The following is a 6,275-nucleotide window of genomic DNA, read 5'->3' as shown; positions in this document are numbered from 1 at the left end:
TGGTGCTTTGATGGCTTCAGGGAGGGGAACATTTGGCCGTATTTGTCTACATGCACTCTGGAAATATAACATTATCTCTGGGAAATGGGTTTCTCTGGGCTCAGCATCTCCCTGTGGCTCTGTGGATCCAGGATGGTCTCCGATGTGCCGGGGTGGGTGGGAGTCATGGAATGGGCAGGGTGGGATGGTTGGGTCCCAGGTGAGGCAACAGAGTTGGATGTGGCACCTATGCAACCTTCTTGGAGTCCAGGGAGAGGGGACAGGCCAGGGTCCCCCCGGGCAGGGTGCAGGGGGTGTCTGTGTGTGAGGAGGCTGAGATGGAGATGCCTTGTGTTGCTCATACCCGTGGGAGGAGATTTCATGGTTGGGAAGGGCTGCTCAGCCCAGTGCAGGGTTGCAGACAGTTGTGGATACCTCTTTTCAACTTCAATTTCCGCCTCCCCAGGCTGCTTCCTTCTCCATGGTCACTGCAGGTGTTACAGCAGAGGAACCCCTTGAGCTGGGGTTAGCTCAGTTGGTCAGAGCCTGGTGCTAACAACGCCAGGGTTGTGGGTTTGATCCCTGTATGGTCCATTCACTTAAGGGCTGGACTCAAAGATCCTTGTGGGTCCCTTCCAACTCAGAATATTCTGTGATTCTATGAATTTCCCAACTTTAACCACGTAGTCCAGGCCAGAAACTCTCAGTTCGGAGTAGGCTGCTGTGTTTGCACCCTGAGTCTGCTCCTTGGTGCTCCCAGCCCTGTCACACCACCTTCAAACTCACTGCAATTTACCCAAACCTCAGCGTAAATCTACCTCCTCTCCCTGCTGCCGTGCTCAGCCCTGAAGTTCATCCATGTGGGAGTTCCCTGGACATGGAAGCATTAGCTCTTAAACACTCTGAAAGACACCTCACTCTAGGCACATCCCTGGAGAGGACCAGTTCCTGCATCCCTAATGCTCTACCTGCACTGGTTATGCTCAGTCTGAGGCCTGGCAGCTCCATCCCCTTTCTGCACAGTCACCCACTGGGGACAGAGCAGCAGGGACTTGAAATCCTTCTCTTTTAGCTGGAAAACGCTCTTTTTGGGACAGCTGTTAAATTCCCAAACTACCCGTTCCACTGTATGGCTACAGCTGGGCAGGAACCTGCTCCTGCTCCTTCCCCAGCCCATCCCCTGGATCAAGCCATCCCAAATCCAGGCTGTGAAGTGGCATCAGGGCATGGGATCAGCATCGTGCTCTGGTCTTGAGAGCTGGGAAACCTTTTGAAACCCTCAGGCTCATTGGTGATGCTGCTGCTGGGGGCCAGCCAGGGCAGTGGGGAGGCCTGAGCCAGGCTCAGGATGCGTCCCCAGGCTCACCAGACACAGCTCAACATGCTGGGCAGGGATGAGACAGCCAAGCCAAGGCCCCTGAGTTGATCAAATGCCACCAGGGCCGTTGTTATCTGGATATTTTCCCGTGGTGACAGGAGAAAATGAGGGAGAGAACTGAAAAATGTGCAGAAGCTTTTGACAGGACTGTCAGAGCACTAACAAGGACGAGTGTGGGCTCTTTAAACAAATCACTGTCATGTTGCAGGCATATCATTGTTTAACACAGCCACCACAAGTCACCAGAAAAGGTTAAAGCAAGAATGGAAGACTTAGTCCTAGGAAATGTGTCATAGGAGAGCTGTCCTCGGGACTGATCGCTTCCTCCCTGCAGCCAGGATGGCTTTAGGTCTGGAGCCTGGAGTCCTTGGAGCATCCTTGGGATGGACCTGCCACAGTGCTTGGTGCTGGAAAGACTTCCCTGTGGATGTGGGCACATCAGCAAAAGCACTACCAGGAACACCTATTCCTCTGCCCTGCCCTGGTGAGGGGCTGAGGGAGAGACTTGGCCCTGTGCACCGACAGCCAAACGCAAACACACACCTGTGGATGCTCCAGGGATGTGACCCAGGCAGCTCTGGGGTGGACACACTGCTCACTAGGCTCTGAGCCCCCAGGGTTTGCCTGAAGAGGCCTCTGGCTGTGCTGTTGTTGTCCAGGATCCATCATTCAGGAAGTCTCAGGTGGCTTTGACATCACGGGCTCCCTGAGTTCTCCGTGGGGACCAGTACTCTCCTCACAGCTGTGCATGGCAGGACCAAAGGTTTGGGGGTGTGACAGCAGGGTCCTGTCCCTGGCCACAGTCCTGCTCCATCCATCCCATGGTGAAGGGACTGGAGCAAAAGTGCTGTGAGGAGAGGCTGAGGGAGCTGGGGGAGCTCAGCCTGGAGAGGAGGCAGCTCAGGGGAGACCTCCTCACTCTCTACAACTCCCTGATAGAAGGTTGGGGATTGGTCTCTTCTCCCAGGAACCAGCAGTAGGACAAGAGGGCTGGGTCTTCAGCTGTGCCAGGGGAGGTTTAGGTTGGATATCAGGAAGAAATTTTTTATGAAGAGAGTATTCAGCCATTGGAATGGGCTGCCCAAGGAGGGGGTGGATTCTCCATCCCTGGAGGTGTTTAAGAAGAGACTGGATGTGGCATCAGTGCCATGGGCTGAGAACGACAGCGGGTTTGGATCAAGGGTTGGACCTGAGGATCTCGGAGGTCTTTTCCAACCTGTCTGATTCTGTGATTCTGTGATCGGTGGGAAAGGGAAGAGGAGATGGGTGGAATGGGCAGGGGGCTCCTGGGTGGGATAAACTGCTGTAAACCCAGTCCGAGCCCAAATCCTGCTGCCTGTGTCCCCTGACACAGGAGTCACTGGGGGACATGAAGGTATCTCTGTCCTTGGAGCGTATCCACAGCCTGAGCTAGTACTGGATACAACCCCAGAGAGGAGCAGGGATCTCCGAGGAGCCTTCCCACCCACCACTGCAGGACTCTGTGCGGAGAAAACATCCCAGTAATGCGAGCCATAACTCTTTCTAAAGTGTGAGGAATGAAATAAGTGAGGTTGCTCGCTGACACCCAGGGTCACTGCCTGCAATTCATGAGGAGCCGCTCACGGCGCAGAACCGAACGTTCCTGCCTATGAAAATCATATGCCAAGGTCACATCAGCAATCTGGACTCGACCTTAGCACTCTGCTCACGTGCAAGCCATTAGGCAAGGAAATATATAACAAACAGCCCCCAAAGATCCTAAAGGCCCTCCACAGCTCCTACAATGCCGAGGAAGTCTTCTGTATCCATCACGTAGCGTCTCCCAGAGCAGTGCATCAAACTTTAATATCTTACTCTTAGTCACACAAAGGCTGTAACAAGCCTGGCCTTTCATGCTACACAATCCACCAAATCAAAGGCTCTCTGACAGAACAGAGCACCTGAATATAATCCTTCTCTCTCATCTCCATCTCATGCATTTCGGGGCTCCGCAGACCCCTCGGCGCTGCGATTTCCAGCCAAAGCAGCCCCTTCTCCTGCTGAGTGAAACAATTGGGCACGTCCCTAATTAGACAAATGTCATTAGGCATAAGCAGAGATGAAGGAAACCCTTATGTGAAAGCAGAGCCAAGCCCACTGTGCTCCAGCACCAGCCGTTTATTCCTCCATCCCTCCTCGGATGCGCTGCTTGAGGGCACTCTGTCCATGTTTCCGGAGATAAAAGCACACGGAGCCCACTCCTGGGGGTGGAAAACATTGTAGGGAATCCAAGCTAAAAAAAAAAAAAATAATAAAGAAAAGAAATAGAAGGAAAATGCCTCCAAAATGGCTGCAATGTAGCAGTGCTGAGCTAATTCCTGGCAGGCAGGGATTTCCCAGCTTAGGGGAGATTTCAGAGAGGAAAATTTGGGAGACTGGCAATGACAGTACATTTCCCTACAAGAAGGGGTGCTGTGGGATATGTGCTGCTGGGCAGCTGGCCACTGCTAGGCACTGATGGCTCCCTGACCTCTGATGTCAGGATTTTCCCCTTGGATAATGTGTCCAGAGAGGGAAGACGTGACTCAGACGCACCAGGAGCTCGGCAGGGTCTGTCCAGCCTGTCCCCTGCTTTTGTGCAGACATGTCCTGTCCAGTGATTGCTGGGGCAGGAGCAGAGGAGGGGATGAAGTGGGTTCGATGTGTTTTTTGGGGTCTGCAGAGGGCATGTGCCATAGGGTGCAGCTTTCAGCAGCCTGGAGATGCTTCCAGCTCCTTGCCTGTCCCTCTGGTGCCCACAGCTGCACTGGTGAAGCCATCTCAGAAGCAAGATGTTGTGCAGAGAGGGTGTTGCACAGACCCTGAAGGATGTGGCTGGCACAGCAGAGCATCCCCTGTCTTGTTTTCCATCCCTGGCCCTGATTTCCATCCCTCAGGAAGAGCTCCCCACAGCTGGGATGTTCTGGAGCCCACACAGCACCTGTGTCCCAGGTCACCATGCCCTCTATATCCATCACTGTGCACCAGCTCTGGCCAGGACATCCTGTATCCCATCCTGGTTCCCAGAGGGATGTCTGCACCCTGTGCTCTGCCACTGGAGCCTGGGAATGTCATGGGATGTGGGAATCTCTTCCTGTGTAGTGCCATGGCTTTGCTTTACTGGGCCCCATGGGAGGGGAGCAGCAGGACTGGGGCGGTGCTGGAGAGCAGGAAGGAGTCTTTAAGATTCACCATCTGCATCCATTCCCATCTGGATACCCAGGCAGCAGCAAAGCATCTGGATTTGTGCAGTTGGCAAAGCAATCCCGTGATCCCAGCGAATCAGAGATTATCAAGGGGGAAAACTCGGGGCTTAAGTGGGATCGGGAGGAGGAGAGGAGGATTTGGAGCTGGTCCGATGGGTTAAGCCACTTGTACTGGCTGAGATTAGGACAGAAGGAGTCTGATTTAGATATGAAATCTGCTGCCCCCCCTCCAAGCCCTGCCCACGCGCTCCAGCATCTCGTGGTGCAGGAGTGACAGCTTGTCCCAAACAAACGTAGGACAAAGGGCAGGAATGGGGCCTGGAGGGTCTCCTCTGTCCTCTCTAGGGCTTCTGTGTGGGGTTAGAATTGTTCCCTGCCTTCCTCAGTGATCCTTTCTCTGATATGACATCGGTCTTGACAGCTTCCCATGGGGTCCTGCCTCTCTTCCCTCTGGACAAGCCCCTTGCTGGGCCTGCAGATGGAGAGAAATGCAAGTCATTGGCATTTACTGCTTCCCTTTCCCACAGGGATCCATCACCAGCAGGGTCACAGCTCTCACATCTCCAGCCCTGTCCACATCCATGCCTAGATCCTTCTTGTCCAGGATGTTTCCCTGCTCTGATGGGTTCCCTTATTGCCTTGAAATACTTCCTGCAAGGAAGGGCAGCACTGAATCCAGCCCTGAATCCCACAGAGATGCTCCACTGTCCAGAGCTGCCACTGTTTTTCAGGCCCTCTGGTCTTCTCTCACCTGGTTGCATGGCCAGTGGTTGCTTCTGAAGCCCCCAACCCCACCAGGTTGGGCTTTCCCTGCTGTGGGATCTCTGCTGGGGTCAGGATGCTGCTCCACACACCTCTGCCCCTTGGCATTTGGCTGCTGGGGCACAGCACAGCCCCCTGAAGGTTTCAGAGCAGTGCTGGCCCTGGGACCACCCTCCATCCCAGCAGGTGCCGAGACCTTGGAGATTTTTCAAGGGTCAGGACAAGATGACAGAAACCTAAAAAGAGGCAGTGATGTGAGACAGCAGCTGGAAGCAAAAAGAGCAGTCAGGAATGACAACACCTCCTGGCACTGGCCTTTTCCTGGTGCTTCCAAGAGATGTCCCCCTGGGCTGCTGCACAGACAGTTCTGGGAGTAGGTCCCAGGCTCTGGGAGCAGCTTCCCCTGGGTGCTGGCACAGGAAAGCAAAAGGGACCCTGTGTGGATGAGAGAGGAGATGCAAAATCAGCCTCTGAAAATAGTCCCTGTGCCTGGTGGTAGCCAAGGGTGGCATCACAGCCCTGCTCATGGCCACCATCTCCAGCCAAGCACAGCCAGGAGACAGCCTGGAGCCTGGGCTCAGTCTTCCACACCCTCTGGAGGGTCAGGATGCAGCACAGGAGACCCCCATGGAGGCTCTGGGTGGCAAATCCCCAAGTGCAGCCCTTGGCCTCCTTTTGGACTCACTATGACCCCTGGAGGGTGGTGAACCCCCCTTCCCAGTTGCACTGGCACTGCCTGGCAGCAGGGCTCTCGTGAGCGTGGGAAGGAGGGCAGAGAGAGCCAGAGAGGGTAAAGAGTCTGCTGTTTGTTGGAATCAAGCCCCAGGAGTGCAAGATTGAAGTATCAGCAACCCTGAAGAGGCTGTTGGCTCCCACCCAGCAAATGGGACCACATGGGCAAAGCAGGGCAGGTCCTGGTGTCTGCATGGGGGCAGATTCCCTCTGCATCC

The sequence above is a fragment of the Corapipo altera genome, unplaced genomic scaffold (assembly GCF_003945725.1).
Source record: "Corapipo altera isolate COAL_440 unplaced genomic scaffold, ASM394572v1 160, whole genome shotgun sequence".
Lineage (NCBI taxonomy): Eukaryota > Metazoa > Chordata > Aves > Passeriformes > Pipridae > Corapipo > Corapipo altera.
Note: the sequence above shows the minus strand (reverse complement) of the source record.